The sequence below is a fragment of the Schistocerca piceifrons genome, chromosome 3, assembly GCF_021461385.2.
Source record: "Schistocerca piceifrons isolate TAMUIC-IGC-003096 chromosome 3, iqSchPice1.1, whole genome shotgun sequence".
Taxonomy (NCBI): Eukaryota; Metazoa; Arthropoda; class Insecta; order Orthoptera; family Acrididae; genus Schistocerca; species Schistocerca piceifrons.
The window spans coordinates 642,535,519-642,556,069 of NC_060140.1; positions in this window are offsets into that span (position 1 = coordinate 642,535,519).

Genomic DNA, 20,551 nt, shown 5'->3' on the forward strand with positions numbered 1-20,551 from the left:
AAAGTGCTTTCGCAGCACCATTCATCTTCTCTGCCCTAAATTAAAGTAAAAAGATTGTGTTATGAATAAGACAAGTGGAAACGAAAACGAAAACGCATTTAAGCGGGATGTAAACAAACTTCATTTCACTGGACCTGTAACCAAACTAAACATGCGTCAGTACTGGTATAAACCTCATTTGTGGATACAGAATTCCTTTCTTGAAAAGTCTGCAACTTCCTTAAATCTTCTTCTGTGGCATGCTCTATGATTTCCTTTAGTTTTCTAAATGCAGTTTGTCGTAGTGTCTTTCAATAGACGACTTTCTTACACATGTAATTATTGTGCCAGATTAGAGATTTGGTATTTTTATTACAACCAAAAAAATAAGGAAGTTCCTATTCCGACTTAACCGATTTTCGAAGTCTTTCCTTCTCTCGGAGCAGGTTGTTACGTGTTCTAATAACTGTCTAGCACTTATCTTTCACAGTGTTGAATAAACTCGGCAGCACACTACGGTAACTTTACCGTGGAAGGTGAATTCAGGCGAACTAAGCCAATTTAGACCAGTACACTGTGCAAGAAACACTCTGTGCTTCACTTTGCAGGCGCGCGATTTTGCGTATTTGAAAGGCCCTGATCTGTGTTCTGAACACCGCGTCTCAGGAGAATATCTGAAAATGTGGGATAGGACAGACATATGGAAACATTAAAATCACAACACGTGATAATGATGAATACGGTGTAGGAAGCCCGTTGCGATCAAAACAGCTTCTGTTCGTTTCGGAGTGGACAAGTACACGTCCTGTATGGTTTTTCAAGGGAATATTGGACCTTCCTACCTGCTAAATAGTGGCAATGTAAGAAATCGATGGTGGAGGTGGATAGCAATCACGTATCCTTCTCTCGAAAGTAGACCACAAAGGCTCGAAAGTACTGAGATCTGCTGACTGTGAGCTGATTGAACAGGGACGCTGTCTTGGAACGCAGAACACCATTGGGGATCGAATATTGTACCATGACATGAATCTGATCACTCACAATCGTCATATTATGACTGGCAGTGATGCGGCTTTCGAGAGTAACATTGGAATACCAAGATATGGCCCCCCAAACATCACTGGACTCCCAACATGTTGCAGTCTTAGGCTGCAAGCAGGCTTCCTCGTACAGATTACTCCAGACGTAAACTCAGCAAGAATTTGGAGACACTGTGAAATGTCATTCATCCGACCATACGACCCTCTTCAGTTGTTCCATAGACCAGGTTTTGTAGCTTTGGGGACACGATTACTTGTTACGGGCAGTTGCATCACTGATGTATGGTTTTGAGATTAAAACTGTGAGTTTGTGTATGAGTACGGTTTAACATGTGGCGAACTGTGATTTCGTGCCAAAACTGTTAGAACAAAGAGGACAGTGGGACTTGTGGTTCTGTTCGTATTATTTGAATAAATTTCGTTTATAGCAGCCTACATTACTGCTATTGGGGGCGCGGAGTCAAATTATTATTAAAGTGAAACTGTAAACCGTCTCACCAGTGCTAATTTCAATGTGTGAAAGAAAAGGAGGACGTCAATAAATAGTGATTGAACTGTGTCGTGAAAAACTGATTTTAGTATAATAATCACCTAATTCTTGTTCCGTAGCCTAAACTGTACTTATGTCTGAGGGAATAATTAATTGAAAAACTATAAGAAATGCGTGGGTGTGGAAGTGTACTAATGCACCAAGTGTGGAAATTTTCCCCTGAGACTAACGTGAGAGCCTAAATTTGCAATAATATTTTTAAACAACATTTGTATATGCATGTTTCGTTGGAACTCTGCAAACGCACTTCTTCTTTATTATTTTACCGCCCCGTCGCAAACTGGCCTCGGAATTCCCAGATTACGGAACTTCCATCGCGTTGTTTTAATGCTGACATGTGTCAGAGTCTAACATTCAGTTCTGCAGTAACTTTTGCTGCTGTTGTCCTAGCACTTTCATCACACTCCTTTTCAATGAGCGTCTATCACGATTACTCAACATACACTTCAGTCCGCACTCTGACTTAACAGATTATGTTTCTCCACGTTCTCCGTACGGGGAATAAATCTTCGATATGGTTCCTGCTGAAACACCAAACATTTCGGCTACAGTGGTTACTGAAGCAGCCAGCATACAAGCACAAACAATGTGCCCACCTTACAATTCAGTTAGCTGCGACATAAAGCACTCACAACTACACTCTACTCTAATCCGTCCGCGACTGACACTTGCAACGTATTGAGGGCATTTCACGGGGGCAGTTCGTGGTCATATTTAACATCGCAACCTACAGAGCTTTAGGCATCTGCTTTATGTTCAAGCATATATATCTCACTGTGTTTACATATTTTAGTCCAACCCCTGCAGCTACAGTAGTTGCTAAGCAGAGCGCTACTATACTTTTTACTAGTTATGTTACTTTTCGTTCACTAGATTCAGGGCCAGACCAGTGTTCAAGATCTATGTAACCGACATTTGCCCGTCATATTCGTACTCAAGATATTTAATGTAGGGTGTGGTTGTAGTAATTGAAGTGTACCTAATTACAGAGGTCCAGCGTGGACTTAATTATCGTGTGGAAGCGAAACTTTGTATATTTGCTAAATGGTTAACACCTAACCGATCTACGCTGGAAAAAATTTGTTCCAATTTTGGTCACAAGCTGAAAATCTGGCTCTGTACAGTATCTCGTCAACGCATCCGGTGTTCAATTTGAGCAAATTGTGTAAACGACGCTAAACAATAAAATGAAAGTTATACCTCTCTCACTTGTTTAAACCTCTCTGTCTCCGTCCCGTTCCTAATCCATTTCATATGAAAACATTTTTATACGTTATTATCTTACTATCTCACTGATAGCGCCAGATTGGCGGCACCTTGTGGCTAAGATTTTTCCAACGTAAATCGTTTCCGCATCAACGCATTAGAATATATACCATGTTTCGCTGGTATACTTTAATTACAGGCCACAACGGATCTCTGTGAATAGCTGCAGTTTAATTATAGTTACCCGATATAACATCTCCTAATAAGTTACCGTAGATTGTTGATAATCACTGTTTCCCTCATTTTTGCCGTAGTTCGCATGCAAGCCAGCCACCTGTTGAAACTTCAAGCAGTTTCCCTGACTGAATCTGAAGGAATCTGAAAACGTAACTAACACAACATTGCTGATGATAAATGTCATTTTTGTATACTTTTTGTTCGTAAAAAACCGTTTTGATCTTTTCTTACTAAAATAGTAGTATACAGTAATTATCTTCTTTCTTGCTGACCCTCGCAACTGGAAGAATACATTATGCCTCTAGTTTGAATTCATTAGTGAAGTAAGAATATTATTTTAATGACTTCATCATTATGCTGTAACACACCGTAACCCTGCATTGCATGTACTAAGGAAGCTTTCGGATGTTTTCAGGTCTTCTAATTAGTTGTAGGCAGTCAGTCTGGTGACGACACTATTGCGTGTTATAAGCACTCTACTGTCTTCTAATTTCAGCACTTTTTTAAGTCGTAAATGCAATCTTTGTTTATAAACGAAATCTATTATCATTCAAACTATTTCTTTGCATTGACAATGAACTGAAAACAACGTGTTTTCTAGTCATCAAGCTCGCCTAAGAAAATAAAAAAAAATATCTAGCAGACTCTTCTAGGTAGCAAGAAGAGAGTAAAGGAATCAATACCTTCTTTCTTATCTTATGATTGCGTGTTTCCTTATCTTGCTGGCTTTGTAGTGAATTCTTTATTTCGGTCATATTTTACTGTCATGAATAAACTTAAAATAATTACCCATACTGGGGAGAGAAAGGGTACGTTACACACCTAAATAAATGCAACTACTTTCGATGGTAGAAAGTTCTCTTCGTGCCACATTTTCGTTAGATTCCAAGAGCATTGGTGATCTAGATATATAAACCATTGTGCTTCTCAAGGATGACCGCACACAGTCACGTATTCCTGTAAATTTACGTTGTCGCCTCGTATATAAAAAAATATTGGTATATTTCCAGAACACGTAAAATAAACAGGGTAGCTAATAGGGAAAAGTCCACATGAAGGTGCTTTAGACAGCATCTCCCTTATAATCGTTAAAGCGTTAAATGATAGTGAATACGTTCCTAAATGTATTCTACTTATCCTCAAGGTGTGGATTCGTTGTAAGTCAATTTCTTTTAGCATTTTCATAATTAGCTGTTAAATTCGGTCTCGTGTTGTTCAGATGAATTAATGTTTAGTGGATTTAATATCAATAATTATTAGATAACTTGTAAGCTTTATTTCCTTACCCTCGTTTTTAGAACGTAATTTAACTAAATGTTATCATAAACTTCTAACGACTTTTCAGTCAAATTGGCTGTGTGGATTAAAAGCTCTCCATTCGTGACAGTCTGCACGTCTTTGATGGAATGTGAAAGAAAAATCACATGAGTAGTCATGCTTAAGCACACAAACAGTGATGAGCATCATTTGATACAAAAAAGATAAGTATAAAAGAAACACAAGACAGGTGGAACATGGATGAAAAATTCATTGATAACAAGCACCGCTCTTGAGATTATCTTCTGTTCGAAACAATATACCCGGCGAATGGTCTGGCCGACGGCAGGCCCTAGTCATACGACATTTACAATTGATATCGATAACATTGTTGCTTAACGTAAAGCTACTTGTCTCTAGATGAATGGAAGGATCGTTACTTTCCGTCACATTGAGTATAGTGCATCGTTTAGAATATGCTGAAGCACGTTATCCAAAGTGATAGAAAATTGCCTTCAGTATATGTGCCTCTTTGAGCAACGATTATATTGATCATACTATGTCGCTTGGAAATGATATTAACTATCGAATCTATCTGCGAATAAAGAACACCACAAACAGCAAATTTATTCCTATTCAAGATGAACTTCTCTTATGTATGAAAAAGGTATAGATCATTACTTGCAACAAATTTAAAAAGGTTCAAATGAGTTTTGAGGTTACTCTAGACCGTAATGATATGTCCTAAAACTTCGTCACGTTCCAATTTTCTCAATTCCTATTTTTGATTATTATTTGTGAATCTTGTGGTAATCTCAGAAAAGTTACCAAGAAAATAAAATGCGATTCTTTAAAGTAAACGACTTTTTTTAGGGTAGTACCTTTCCTAACTGCGAGTTTAATTATTAAGTTTATCTTTTGGAATACCTTAGGGAAGTATCGCAAATTAATGGATTTTTTCTGTTTCTTGGCTTAGTACAAATCGCCCATAATTCACACTTATTGCACTACAGAAATTCTATGAAAAAGTCTTGAAGATAGAAAAATCTGAAAACGGTAGTGAGATAAGAACACGAATTACAATTGACCGCACAATAGTCTTTCAGATATCATCGTGGCAGCCTTTTCTAACAGTGATAGGATTCAGCTGCTGCCCCAGTAACATACATGGCACTACGTTCATTTAATACTGCTAAATGAATGTTCTAACCGCTCGTTTAACGCTTGTCCGGCCTGAGTAGAGCCCTGGGGGCTCATTGTTTATATTTATGTCCAAATGCCTCCCATGGTGACAGTGTGTAATAGAGATTCACAGCCAGGGCGTGGGACGAGCAAGGATTACATGAGCTGTCCATTAATTCAGATTAGATCCTCGCGATAGAATGTGACAGATGGCAGACGAGTCATCTGTCTAATCGACAGTATTTACACATCATGAATTGCGTAGGAAGCAGTTTAACAACAACGAATAAAATCTTCCGCTCAAGTCGTGCATGTTAATGTGTTAATACAGAATAGCTGCATAATTCGGTTTTGCTACAATGATAAGCAGTTTGAAAGATTACCACATACAAAGAAATCTATATAAAGAAATATGTAAAAGTTCGTTTGCTCAAAATCGTTTCTCCCAAAGCTTTCCACCTATTCCTCTGAAATTTTGGGACAACGTTGCATTCGAGTAAGCGCGTGTTTTCATTTACTTATGGGAAGATCTAATGACAATTTTCGGTTGTTAAAATCTTAAATCTCCGAAGCTTCTTCACTCACTGCTTCGAAATTTTGACACAACGTCGCATTATAATACACGCATGTTCTTATATATCTATTTTAAAATATATGTAATATATAAATAAATATGTAATATATGAATGGGAAAAGTTCTCACCGAAGATCTCGAGAAATTCTTGTCTGGAAGACGTATCGCATTATGATTAGTACATTACTGTAGAATCTGAATTTGCCATGACACTAAACAAGTCTCAAGATCAGAGTGAGGGGAAAGAGGAGAGGACAGCGAGAGTGGGATGGAGGTGATGTAAAGGGGAGGGAGGAGAGGTGAAGGTCGGCATAGAAAGGGTTCTCTCAGGGAGGGAGAGGAGGTAGGTGAAGGTGGAGTGAAAGGCAAAGGAGAAGATGGAGAGAGAAAAGGGTTGTGAGGTGATGGACAGTGAAACAGGGGACGAGGAGATGGACTGAGAAAGGTGAACAAATACAGGGGAAAGGTGGAGGAGACGGACAAAGAAAGGGGAGAAGGAGATGAACAGGAACGGTGGCGGAGGGGGGTGGGGGGGTGAGTGGGAAACCTATACATATTAGAGCAGCTAGTTAGAAATGAAAACAATAAAATTTTTCATTACGTAGAATGTGTGCACAGAAGACAACGCAAACATATACGAGTAGGTAGTATAAGGTGAATATACCCAGTACAATTCATATTTGTTATGTACTTTTCATATTATTATGTCTAATACACACTGAGCACTACTACCGTGCGAGGTGGCGCATTGGTCAGCACATTGGACTCGCATTCGGGAAGACGACGGTTCAAACCCGCGTCCGTCCATCCCGATTTAGGTTTTCCATGATTTCCCCAAATCGCTTTAGTCAAATGCAGGGATGGGTGCTTTGAAAGGGCACTGCTGATATCCTTCGCCATCCTTCCCTAATCTGATGAGACCGATGACATCGCTGTTTGGTTCCATGAACCACAATCACTATCATGCCCGTATATTAGCTGACATATAATAATAACAGACGTGGAAGCAAGGAAGGACGAGTTTGCTGGAAGGAAGGACGGCTAGGATTGAACGTCCCCTCGACGATGCAGCAAATTTTCGCATTAGGAATGCTAGGGAAGAAAACCGCCTGTGTCGATTTCAAACAGGCAATACTAGCTTTTGCTTCAAGGGATGTAGGGGAAGAAGAATTGGAGAACCTGAACTATACGGATGGCTAGAAGGGGATTTGTACCGCCACGCTCCAGAATGAGTGGTGCTCCCACATGATGCACTCGAGTGGAACGAGTTACGTACTCACCCCATATTTGGCTTGTGGACAGTTCTCAAAGTGATTTGTCAATGTCTACTCGGAAGAGAATGGCTTTGTTTTACTTGAATCGTGGTGGTTATGTAGTGTTTCCAAGATCAGCGATTTGCTATTTCGTAGTTTCAATCAATATGATACTCTTCCTTTGCAGATGTAGATATATGTTTAAGGGTCTTGTCCAGTAAAATAGATTATTTGGTGGCAGTGATTAGCATTTACGCGGTTTTTCTGATTAGCGGTTACGACTTTCACATACGTCTCGAGAAATATAATTCATACATTGCTCTGCAAGTTGAGAAAACAGCTGTGCATCCACCTTTAAACGGTTGCAACTTCCTAGAAGTGTGGCAGACCTAACAATCAGTAGGCCCGTTATGGCCCTCCGCTTACCTCTTTTTCGCATGAGAGCACCAATACCCCCTCAAGAAAAGCAGTACATTCGTCGGAATCTCTTTATAGCTAACATGACCGACTCATGTGGCAAAAAGATAGAAAAAAAATTATTCCGGAGAAAGAAATTAATTACCGCACGAGACGTCATGCCACCACTACCTCTAAGCTTGATTATGACCTCAGTTCAGTGAAGAACAGAAGTCGCCAGTTTCTCCAGGTATGTCATATCCAGCTGAAGCCAATAATCGATTTCAAAAACCCACAGAGCTAGCAAACTAAGGGAATGTTGAAACTTCCTGGCAGATTAAAACTGTGTGCCCGACCGAGAGTCGAACTCGGGACCTTTGCCTTTCGCGGGCAATTGCTCTACCAACTGAGCTACCGAAGCACGACTCATGCCCGGTACACACAACTTCACTTCTGCCAGTACCTCGTCTCCTACCTTCCAACGGGAATGTTGAGTGCTACGCTCTATCCGCTGTTCCAATAGTCCTAGATATTTTCCCACAGGATTAAGATCTGCGAAATTGCCAAAGCAATCACGTGATAGAGTACCTGAGCGACTGACAAGCCAGGAACGCAGGCGTTCGGACTAATGAACATGACTGTTGTCAAATTATGAGTTGGGATCGTTCGCAGGAACCTCAACATTAAGTTTTACGTGAAAAGGCAACTGTCTGTCACTGATAATTTAGAAAGAGAAATCCCGAGTACGCTCACTGCGAATTGAATAAGTGAGATTATGACACGGTACAAAAAATACGTCGGTATTGTTCTGTTTGTTTCTTGGAAAATAGTATTTACCAGAGGCCCTAAAATGAGAAGAGCCTACTTGATTATAATGAGTTGGTGGCCTATTGTTGCAAGCCTACTTGATTATAATGAGTTGGTGGCCTATTGTTGCATTAGCTAGTTGCTTGTCACAGGAATTCTGCAGAAAAAAGGAAGACTATCTTACTGTTCATATACATACATCTGTCTATCGTGGGTATTGTTTTACAACTAGTTTTACTCTGGGTAAACAGATGTACTGTCGATACACTAAGTCACACTAAATAAGTAATACAATAATAAAGTGAGCTAACATTCAAATGATGAAGAAGATCAAGAAAATACTATGTGAATATTTTGAGATACATTACATATACGAAATGATGCATGTGAAAATATGCTGGCGCCTAGCTGAAATTCGACATTTCTGATTGTATCACTACTACAATTAATGCAACTAACAATGCACTTACAATGAGCATGTTTTATTATTAACAAAATATCTTTATTTATTTTGAAATAAAAAAGGCGTGTGATTTTCCAACATCCGCGGCATCTGTCCAGAAGAAAATTTCGGTGCGCCTGACGTTACAATATGTGTTGTTTGTTCCTGCCACCAACAGTGATGTAATGCATAGGAAGCCTCTCTGTGCCGTTTATATACGTCCTTGGTACCACCATCACCACCATTCGCTGTTACTGCCATTTTACTGGGTAGCCCACCCAACTCTCTCACTTCAAGTAACTTTCGATCCGCAAAGATAACGCAGTCGAGGCAACAGCTGCACGTGAACCTGCAGGGAACAACGAAGGATCGTTGTCAGTGGTTCGCGTACTTTACAGTACAAACCTTGGGGCAGTGAGCTTCGTAAGCCTGTTCGTTAGTGCGCTGGACATTTAACAACGAAGGTAAGGAAAAATTTTTCATATATTTCTGTGAAACTGCAAGCATTTGTTTCCTGATCAGGATACCTGTGTGATCATTTCGGACTTTTATAATGAATAACAATGACTTCATTTGGAGTAAGTGCAGTTGTTGAGATAAAAGTAATTTTGGGAATGAAGAGAAAACACCCTTGAAAATGAACCGAACAACATGAAATAATATACGATTATATTTACATTTCCGCATACATAATTTTGAACAACATCTCTTACCGAGCATTACAGTCCCTCGGTGTAAACGATATTTGAAGAAGGAGTGCAGTCTTTGTGTACTTTTTAATTTTTAACTTTCTTTAAGGGATACGAAACTGTTAGCTTATTTAGCTACACTTGAAAAGGGATTTGATAAATACAATCCTGCTCTTTGAAGTGTTTCTCCCTGCGTTTTTTTTTTTTTTTTATAGTGATCGGAAATGTAATTTCATTAGACAACTGTCTTCTTGTCAACTGAAAAGACGTGCTTGCGTCAGGTAAAGCTTATCCATGGCATTACAAAAGTTTTCCTGTTTTCAATGAGCTGAGCATTAATTATAATTTCATTGAGTTTTGTTACGACCACGCTCTTCATTGACTAAGCACTCTTTTGCGATCAGTTTTTTTTATCAACGTGGCAATAGTGTTTTTCATTATAACAAGTTTATGTGACGGTAATTCTGGCGGATCTAATTAATATAAGAATTCCTATCGGTTGTCAGTCGCATCGTCGAAATGTACGGAGTCCGCAGAACAAGCAATTGTGTACATCCCTGACTTAGTCAAACAGTAACCAGTGACTAATAAACATGACAGCAGTGCGATCTCGCCACTTCATTATTAATCGAGACAGAAGCATCACTTTAATTTTTTGGAACTAACCAATTTTGGATATACGGTGACAGATATCGTCGAGAAAAACTCATACATAGATGGAACAAGAATTCAATGATAAAAATAAATTTAGTATAAGGAGTCCTTGTGATGTTACACTATGCTACCCTTAAGTTAACACCGAGTTCCAAGGAGTTATGAATCCCGCTACCTTGTCAAAAAAAAAAAAAAAAAAAAAAAAAAAAAAAAAAAAAAAAAAAAAAAGGAAAAAATTGTGTTTATATTTTTTCAAGCGTCCGTTCCCAAGTTACTGGCAATAAAGTAGCATGAAAATTTAGAGTCTTGAAATTGTCAAGGAATTCAGAAATTACAGAAATTATGTTTAACGCAGGATACTTCCCAGTTTGTTGCCCACATGCATGGGCTTGCATTCTGCTGACCAACTGCTGAGGACCTACCAGTCAAGCAGACGCAAACATTCAGGAGCTGACTGTACATTAAGCCGACAAAACATCTGACACGGCTAACTGGTTTGGGGGTACGACCGGAAAAACACAGGAAGCTGAGTAAGTAATGATCCACTTTGCCCTCCCCCCTTAGTAATGAAAAAAGTAACAGGACATCTGACGCCCCGATGTAGACAGAAACAAACTGCACTTCCCTCAGTTAGGTGTATATAGATCTGTGTTCAGAATCGTAGTGCTAAATGTAATGATGACGAAAGTGAAGGCCCACTACAGTCTCATATCCTCTGAATTTTGATGGTATAGAAGTTTTGAGAGGGTTTTTGTTATTTTGCTATTATTGTCCATAAATAATTTTCAGGACACATGTAATTTATTTCTCAAACTTTCAGACACTCCCTTTTAGAAAAATATTTTTATATAAACTGTGAGAGGGCTTAAGTCAGGGGTGTTGCAGTAGTTGGTATAGCTCCTAGCAGCCCCATCAGTCGAAAAGATCAGTAACAGGCTTGCACTGTACGTGCTTGAGCATTGTCCCGCAAAATAACGGTGAGGTCCTGCAGAAAGTGTCTTCACTTCTGTCTCTATGCTCCTCATTTTTGGGACACAACCTACGACCAGCTTAGAGACGGAAGTGATGACACTTTCTACAGGACCTGACCATCATTTTGCACGGCAATGCTCAAGCACGTACACTGCAAGCTGTTACTGATTTGTTTGACTGATGGGGATGCGAAGTGCTATACCACCTAATGCATTCCCCTGACTTAAGTCATCGTGAGTTCAACTCGATTTCTAGACTGAATGAAACACTTCACGACATTCGCTTCAGAACTGCTACACATTCGTCGGGCAGTAGACCGCGCCGCTCGAACTGTCAGCACAACTGGCACTGCTAAGAGTATCCTACGACTTGCACATCGCAGGCAACTGGTTATACACAATGCTGGTGACTACTTTGAGGGCCAGTAAAACCTTGAAGCACGTATCTATTTTGTACGAGCTGTAAATAAATAGTTGCCACTATTAAAGTTCTAACGTTTGTAATTGTGGAAAGATACTAAAGTTTGGGGATTCGAAGCTAGTTGGCGTGGATCAGGTTATTCCTTTCAAGGTATCTCATTATGTTTGAGTTCAGGATATGTTTTATGGTTCTGTAACAGACGGATGTCAACTGTATTGGAAGGTAGTTTAGTGGATTCTTTCTGCTGCTGTTCATGTGGGCGGGTGGAATCATTCCTGACTTCCAGTAACTGATCACCGTTCCCTTTGACGGATCAGCTGTATACTATGTACAAATTAGAGGCTAGCTCAGTAGCAAATTCTGGTCAGGATCTGACAGCAATTCCATTGGACTAGGGAACCTTATCTATTTTATGTAATTTCAGCAGTTTCTCAAAGCCACTGACTCACTGCCCACGTCATTCGCCTTTAGTCTGAGGTAAGAATTAAACTGATCCTAGATATCCGATTTTAAAAGAGCGTTTGCAAATGAAATTCACATTTCTCTCTTAGCTTACTTATTCTTAAATATTTCTCCACACGCTTTTAGGTAGAACTGAAAGTGTGGAATTTTATTTTGATATATAACACTACTGACTGTTATCTACTCTGCACAATAGAGTTAAAGGATCACTTTTTCGAAACGCATACTTTTCTCCCGGTGCGAACACGAAGTTTAAAATATGGCTCAAAGGTGACTACAAGCTTCCGAAGTAATGGCTGAAAAGCGTGGCAACCTGTGACGTCACCCTCCTGGTTGATGACACTTCAAGCAGCCATCTACCGACACATGCGCAAAAATGGCCAGAGCTCCGAACGTGATCCGACATGTAAGAGGGGTTAATGATGTCACATTGGCACACAGTTTCACCACTATTCTGCACAGCGCCGCCGTTGACGAGTCACGTGATTGATAGGTCGTCACATCTCCTCTTACCCACTTTACTCTTCTTGTGTTGCCGCCTAATCGATGGAAGTCGGAACTGCGACACCCAGGGTTTAAATAACGCGATCTTTGGATGAGTGCCGAGGAAAATATATCAGACACACTGCCGCTCAGAACTGCCACAGCAAAACTTCACAGGGTGGCATAAAGGGCGTCAATGAAACCAGCCCACTCCTTGGGGCGTCGCTCCCATACATTTCGCGGTTGAAAACAGCAGTTCCCAATGCGATGAGTGACAGGACAACGTTTATTGACAAACTTTGACACTCTTGGCACTTCTGGGGCACGCTGTACGTGCTTGAATAAAACAGCAAAGAGTCCGTCTAAGAAACCCTATCCACATATCGAATTTTCAAAATGAATCCGTATAGACGCAACCTGTGAAGTATTTCTATGCACCACAAGGCAGACTATTAGAATTGTATGTGTGTCGAGAGGTTTCCAGCTTTTGCACCATTCCAGAGACACTTTAGGCATATTTGAACCACATTTCTGTTATTTCTGTTCCTCAGGGTAGTTTACTGGATACATAAATCTTTCAGTATGTTGTAAGCGCCCTTCGTACTATGGTAAACAATGTTGCTACAACTGCTACATGTTTACACTTTAACAAAGTGTGGTCCATTAGTCACTATTAGATATTACATTTACGCCATGAGTGGGCTTCCGCACTCTGCGTTCTAACAAGAAACACTACATAAGTGGCACTCGCAGATTCCGATAGTTCAAATGGCTCTGAGCACTAAGGGACTTAGCTTCTGAGGTCATCAGTCCCCTAGAACTTAGATCCACTTAAACCTAACTAACCTACGGTCATCACACACATTCATGCCCGAGGCAGGATTCGAAATTGCGACCGTAGCGGTCGCGTGATGCCAGACTGTAGCGCCTAGAACTGCTCGGCCACCCCGGCCGGCCGATTCCGATACATGTTGTAGTCAAGGTCAAAATTTGTAACACATATTTCTTTACACGTGTCCACATAGCCGTTGAAGCGGTGAAAACCCTTCCCGAGGAAAATCGATAATTATTTTTCTGAGCACGTATCGTCGAAACAGTGGGACATATAACAGAAAATGCTGAAACATCATTTCCATGCTCGCTACTGTACTTTACAACTGTGCAGTCAAATCTTTAAACATTCTGATATGTTTGGAAATCGTTCCCTCACCTCACAATTATTGTAACGGTAAAATGTTTATGTGTACTATATCAATAGCATATTTAACAACAAATTAAAACATGTATGTTAAAGTTACATCCCGAAGTCTTGGTAGTCATATATAAGTTGGACGTACCCCTATATACCGCTATAAACGCACTCTGTGCGCCGTATGACGCTTGTCAGACATGGCGATTGTGTTGTTCGCAATTTCACAGTGGAAGCATAAAAGACGGGCTCCTGAAGAAAGTAATTGAAAGTCTCGGTCTCTGTCGAGTCCGGGAATAACCAACGTGGAGGTGGCGGGAGACTGTTTCCTTTTTGTTTCTTCATTGTCTTTCTTTTATTTGTTTATTGTTTGTTTCGTTTCTTTGGCTGTTGGATTTGGATGCTACATGTCACATCAAATTTGTTATTTTACAGTATTTAGGTTGTGTTGCACTATCTTTGATAGTCAAATGGTTCAGATGGCTCTGAGCACTATGAGACTTAACATCTGAGGTCATCAGTCCCCTAGAACTTAGAACTTTAAGTACCTAACTAACTTAGGTACATCACACACATCCACGCTCGAGGCAGGATTCGAACCTGTGACCGTAGTGGTCGCCCGGTTTTCGAACCTGCGACCGTAGTGGTCGCGCGGTTCCAGACTGAAGCGTCTAGAACCGCTCGGCCACATCGGCGGCTTTGATAGTCAGTGCAATAGTGTTTGAACGTTGTATTATCCACTGCAAAGAAGTGCTGCATACACATACAAGCTGTGCAGCACTCACATCTGATTACTGCAATATTATTGCACAATTTATAGATTGTATGACAATTTTTAAAGCAATAATTAACAGGAGGTTCACATTTATCAGGTTTTCCTGTGATGTATCCGCTCTTGAACCACTTCATATCCAATCATGGTCACAAATCGAATGAAAACTGGTTATCAATCAAAGAATGAATTTTCAGTGTGTTATTCCTCATGAGCAAATTTACATCATAGCCCTATGGTAAGATTACATCAGAGAACTGGTTTCGTAAACTCTTCCACGGTCTGACCGTGTAAACATCAAGTTGGTGGATTAAACCGGTTGTTCCAGCAGGAATTGTGATACATTGTACGTCCTTACTTCCTTATTCCATTTACTTGCGATAGATTGCCCGAAGAGGTTATTACAGGAAATTATTACAATGGTTTCAGTAACTATGACATGCAGGAAGCGTTAGTATGGACTTACTTTGGTCAGATGAATATTGCGACCTATAATGCGACAGTGTACTCTGTGTGGTGGGGGAGTGGGGGGGGGGGGGGGAGGGAAAGGTCTCAGTGTACCCTAGACCTTCGCAGGGCGGTTGTAGACGTTGAATCGCTCGGCAGAAACACGATGATGAGGAAGTAATGGACGGCCGGACAAAAGGAGAGATTTGCATTGATGTATGCATGCGCTTCAACTGTGTGCGTACACGTGCAGGTACTGCCGTTTGGCAATCATTGCTACCATGAACAGGCGGCTGGAATATGCAGACCAAACATCGGACTGAATTCTAATAGTGTATACAGAGTATAACAGATTGAGTGTAAATACGTTTATTCCGAATACAGCGCGATGAATCGAAGAACGTATTACACCAATGTTTGGATCATCCGCAATACGATGTCGACTCTATCACTGCCGACGAGGAAACATCATTCGCATTACATATAGGGATCCTTTTTAAAGAATCCATCAACACTGACGTAATTGTAGACACATACAGTACTTTGACCTATGATGACAAGAGTGTATTTCCTGTGGCTGTCACAGTGGAAGAGGTGTTTGAAGACGGTTATGAGGATGTCGCGGAAGACAGTAAGAAGAGTAAAACGGTAACTGATTTGGAATGTAAAAAAAAAGCAGTTTCGTTTTGACATAGATAGAAGAGGTATAAGAGTTTAACAACAGTCCAACATAATTTAGAAAGCTCAAGGATACAAAATCACTATAATGATGGGAAACACAGGTCACTGAAAGTGGGACACAAAAGGACTAATTATTACAAATTACCAAATATGTATTGCAGAAATTCCAGAAGGCATGCGATAAATCACTGCTTGTTCATGATGTGGACCAGAAACGTTGGGCTTAGAGGGCGAGAAAATATACTGAAAATTCAATCATTGAATCATATTAAGTTTTCATTCGATTTGTGAACATGTTTAGATATGAATGGTTCAAGAGGGCATACATCTCAGGAAAACCTGATACATGTGAACCTCCTGTTAATTATTGCTTTAAAAATTGTGATATATGCTGTAAATTGTGCAAAAATATTGTAGTAATCAGATGTGCGTGGTGAACAATGTGTATGTGTATGCACCACTTCTTTACAACGTTCACTCACTATTGCACTGACTATCAAGCAACACAACCTAAATGCTGTAAAATAAGAAAGTAGATGTCAAACGTAGTATCCAAATCCAAACAACAAAGGAAACGAAACAAATAAAAAACAAACAAAACAAAGACCATGAATAAATAAAACGGGAACAGCGTTCCGGCATCTCCACGTTGGTTATTCCCGGACTCGACAGACAGGGAGACCTTATTGTTTCAATTAATTTATCGAGGAGCCCGTCTTTTATGGTTCCACTGTGAAATTTCGAACAGTACAATCGTCATGTTTGTCATTCGTCATACAGCGCACAGAGTGCCCGTATAGCGGTGTATAGGGGAACGTCAAACTGATATCTGACTACCACGATTTCGGGATCTAACTTATCATATATAGTTGAATTTTCTGTTAAATATACTATCAGATGAACTACTCATAAACTATTCACCGTTGCAATTGAGATGAGGGGAAGCATTTCGAAATATATCAGAACGTTTAAAGATGTGATGCACAGTTGTAAGTACAGTAACAGTCATGCAAATTATGTTTTTTCTTATATATCCTGCTGTTTCGACGCTATGTGACAAAAAGATCACAATCGATTTTTCTTCTGGAGGATTTTCACCGCTCCAACGGCCGTACGGGTACGTATAACAAAATACTTATCGCATAACGCTATTTTGTCGAAAGTCGACATATTGAGAAACGTAGCTGTTGTACTGAAGGTTTATAATTTATATAAAGGACAGCTACCAGCCACATGTATGGTTTAAAAAGTTTTATTATCTTCTGAAGATAATAAACCTTTTTAAACCATACATGTGGCTGGTAGATGTCCTTTATATAAATTATAAACATATTTATCGCATATTTTGACGTATACTACATGTTTGAAGTGTATCGGAATCGGTGGGTGGCACTTGGGTAGTGACAGTTGTAAGTAGTTTTCAAAGAGAGAAGTAAGTATATTTTAGCGGGGTGTATTGTCTCGCTCATCACTTCCAGAATTGTAACTTTCTCAAGCGACTATTGGATGAGTAAAGTCGTCTTCAAAAATGAGAGTACGATTGACGAATAAATGTATCGGCGATCTGAAGATTTTTAATAAGGTCATTTTTTGGAGCAGTCAATATAACATATGATATTTTTTTAAAACTGATAACCGATTTCGGCCTTTCTGCTGGCCATCTTCACCTCTACGGAACCACCTTTTACTGCGCTACGATCTGCAGTTATTTCAACTCCTTTCCTCAATCGCAGCGGTAAAAATCATTTCGATCTCGTTGTATAAGGCCTTGAGAAATAGACACACAAGCGCGGGTCGTGTGGTGAGTTCAGTACCTCGTACCGGGCTCGCTTGAGCACAATCTTAGGGTACCTGGGGAGTTATCGCTCTCTGGCGGCGGAACGATGAAGTTGACAATCGGGCCAAAGGATATGGGGAATCTTGAAGAGAATGGTGTACGAGGTGAAGCGTACGTATTTAGAGTTAGCTTGGCTATATTTCCCGGTGAGCGCATGTTGGTGGGGCGGACCCACTCGTGATGACATTAACGGTATAGAGCTCTGCGGCAGTTATAAAGGCGTGGCAGTATTTACTAGTGTATTCCAGCCAGATCGTTTGGTGAGTAGTTTGATGGGACATTTGCCCTGCTTTCTTGCTTTATTGACTGCTTCGTGCTCAACACTGCCGTCCGTTACGCAGTCTTATTTTCGTAATGTCGGTTTCTGAACTTTCGTCAAGTGTGCTGAACCCTGTCCATCGTAGGCAAATTACTGGAACTATTAAGTTTATTTCTTCTTAAACTAAAAAGGTAATTGCCACAGGGAGATCATTTGTTACTGTATTTGGTGTTTAATTTAAAATATCTTGTGACCGGTGTTTGTTGTTTTATTCTTTAACCGTTCAGCTTTTGCATATCAAGAAGGGAGATCCCCTTGGTAGTAGTAACAACTATTGTGCGGAAGGATTAGTAATTTGTAATTTTTATCGAGTTTTAGTTAACAGTTACCTGAGTGGACATACTGAAGTATTCATTACATACTGTCTTGTTTAGCTTGATATTTGTAGCTAGGATTTCATTACGGTTGGGGTAACCCGTAGCTAGTACGTTGCAACCTGAAAATATACTTCGCCTCGTTGGGCACACTTCAATAACTTCAATATGAATTTTTTTATTGATGTTCGTGTTTTGATTCTGTTCAGTTTCTCTTGCCCGCTTCCGCTCTAGTCTTGAGTACCGTGTCTTTTGGTGCTTGTAATAACAAGGTCGTTATGGATTCGATTCCGTTGCCAAATCTGCACCATTTTGTTACGTGGTTTGCCGGAGCAAGGTACTTCACCGTCCGAGATCTGAATCAAGACTATTATCAAATTTCCCTGGTGCAGGAATCAAAGGCTGCCACAGCATTTTTTACAGATTGGGACATGTGCGAATTTAGTCGTGTTCCTTTAGGGTTGTTTACTAGATCAGCGGTTCTGTCCCGCTTGCTCTATTCTGTTTTGGATGATGTCAAGTTCCAGTCCGCTTACAACCGTCTTGATTAAGTCATCATTTACAGCAGGACTTTTGCCGGCCGCGGTGGTCTTGCGGTTCTAGGCGCCCAGTCCGGAACCGCGCGACTGCTACGGTCGCAGGTTCGAATCCTACCTCGGGCATGGATGTGTGTGATGTCCTTAGGTTGGTTAGGTTTAAGTAGTTCTGAGTTCTAGGGGACTGATGACCACAGCTGTTAAGTCCCATAGTGCTCAGAGCCATTTGAACCATTTGAACATCAGGACTTTTACCGAATGCCTGGACCACCTTCGTCAAGTGTTGCCAATATTGGGGGAGCGGGCCTAACTGTTAAACCTTCAAAAGTTAACTTAATGCGGTTAGGGATTTCCTTTGTAGTTTTGTTTGACTGATTTCGAATGGACCAGACCCGGGATATTCACAATTTTCATCCTCCTACAACTAAAAAGGGAGTAGCTCGGTTTCACGGTATGATAAACTTTTTCATAAGTTTGTGGGTAAATGAGCAGAGCTGCCAGCTCCTTCGAGTTTCCAGAGAGCGACAACCATTCAGGTGGGCTGAAAGTCAGCAGGAGGACTTCGATGCACTGTAGAGCCAGATTCACTTAGTAACGCCTCCGTACTAGCCGTCCTCAGTTCTGATTTACCTTGTATATTGGAAACCGACACGTCAAATTCTGCATTAGCAGCCATGTTGTAGCAGGAACATGATGGGGAACATCGATCCATTGTTTAGGCATTACGCACTTTGACATCTACTGAAGTCAGGTACTCCACCTACGAATTTGAGGCCCTTGCTGTTCTCTTTTGAACACAGAAGTTCAACTTCTAAGAACACAATGAGTTCACCTTGCAACCAGACAATCCTGCGCTCTCGTGAGTCCTAGCGCGTCCTCGTAAAAGGGATGTATTCCGAGACGGGCGGTGCCAATTTCGGCGTTCAAGTTTCTAGTAAAGTACATAAGGGGCAGCGAAAATATCGCTGCTGACGCGATAACTCATACGATTGAGTCTAGGGATGAAGGGAATTCTCTTCTGCGAGTGCCTGATATCGAAGACGATGTCAGTGGCATCTTAGTGAGTTGCCTCAGTTATTTAGCGACCGTGCCAAACAGCAAGATGTCCATCCGGAACTGTCTCAGAACAAACAGTGCCTTCAATCTGGAGAAGTAGTGTCCAAGTACGAACATAAAAGGGACAGGCATTTTGTGTTCACCGACCATTGACGATAGGCAGTGTGTAATTAGGTTACTCTGTAATCTTATTCGTAATGTTATACAGCAAGTGTCATGACTCTCCCTCTACAGGGATGTTAGGTAGATGGTTGAGCAATGCCCTGATAGTAAACGTGCACAGCCTAAAGTGAGTGAGAAGAGTTGGTGGTTGTAGTCCACAATTGCCGAACATCCTATGGGAACCCTCTCTATCGACTATGTTTCGTACACTTCCCCGACTCAGGCGGGTTGCCCTTGTATTGTTGTTGCTGTCGACGCTTTTTCACATTTTGCGAGGTTAGTGACGAGCGGAAGAGTGACGGCGGGACACAGCACTAAGCCCCTTAGTAACATAATTTCTCTTTTTAGCCCTCCTGATACTCTTGTTAATGATAATGCCCCGGCACTCGTCTCTCAGCAGTTTCGTCGGTTTTGTATGGCATTCCATCCGTCTTGTAACTGCCACCCCCAAACGTCTTTCGCAGAAAAGGTTAATAGGAATCAGAAAGCTGTACTCGGAGAAGCAACTGAAGTGGAACCACTCCTTCCCGTAGTTGGATTTTGCCTTCAGCGGCGAGAGACACGAAGGCCACCAAGCCGTGTCAGCGTCTTTCATGTCTTCACATTCTGTAAATTCACAGCTTTGTGACCTGCGG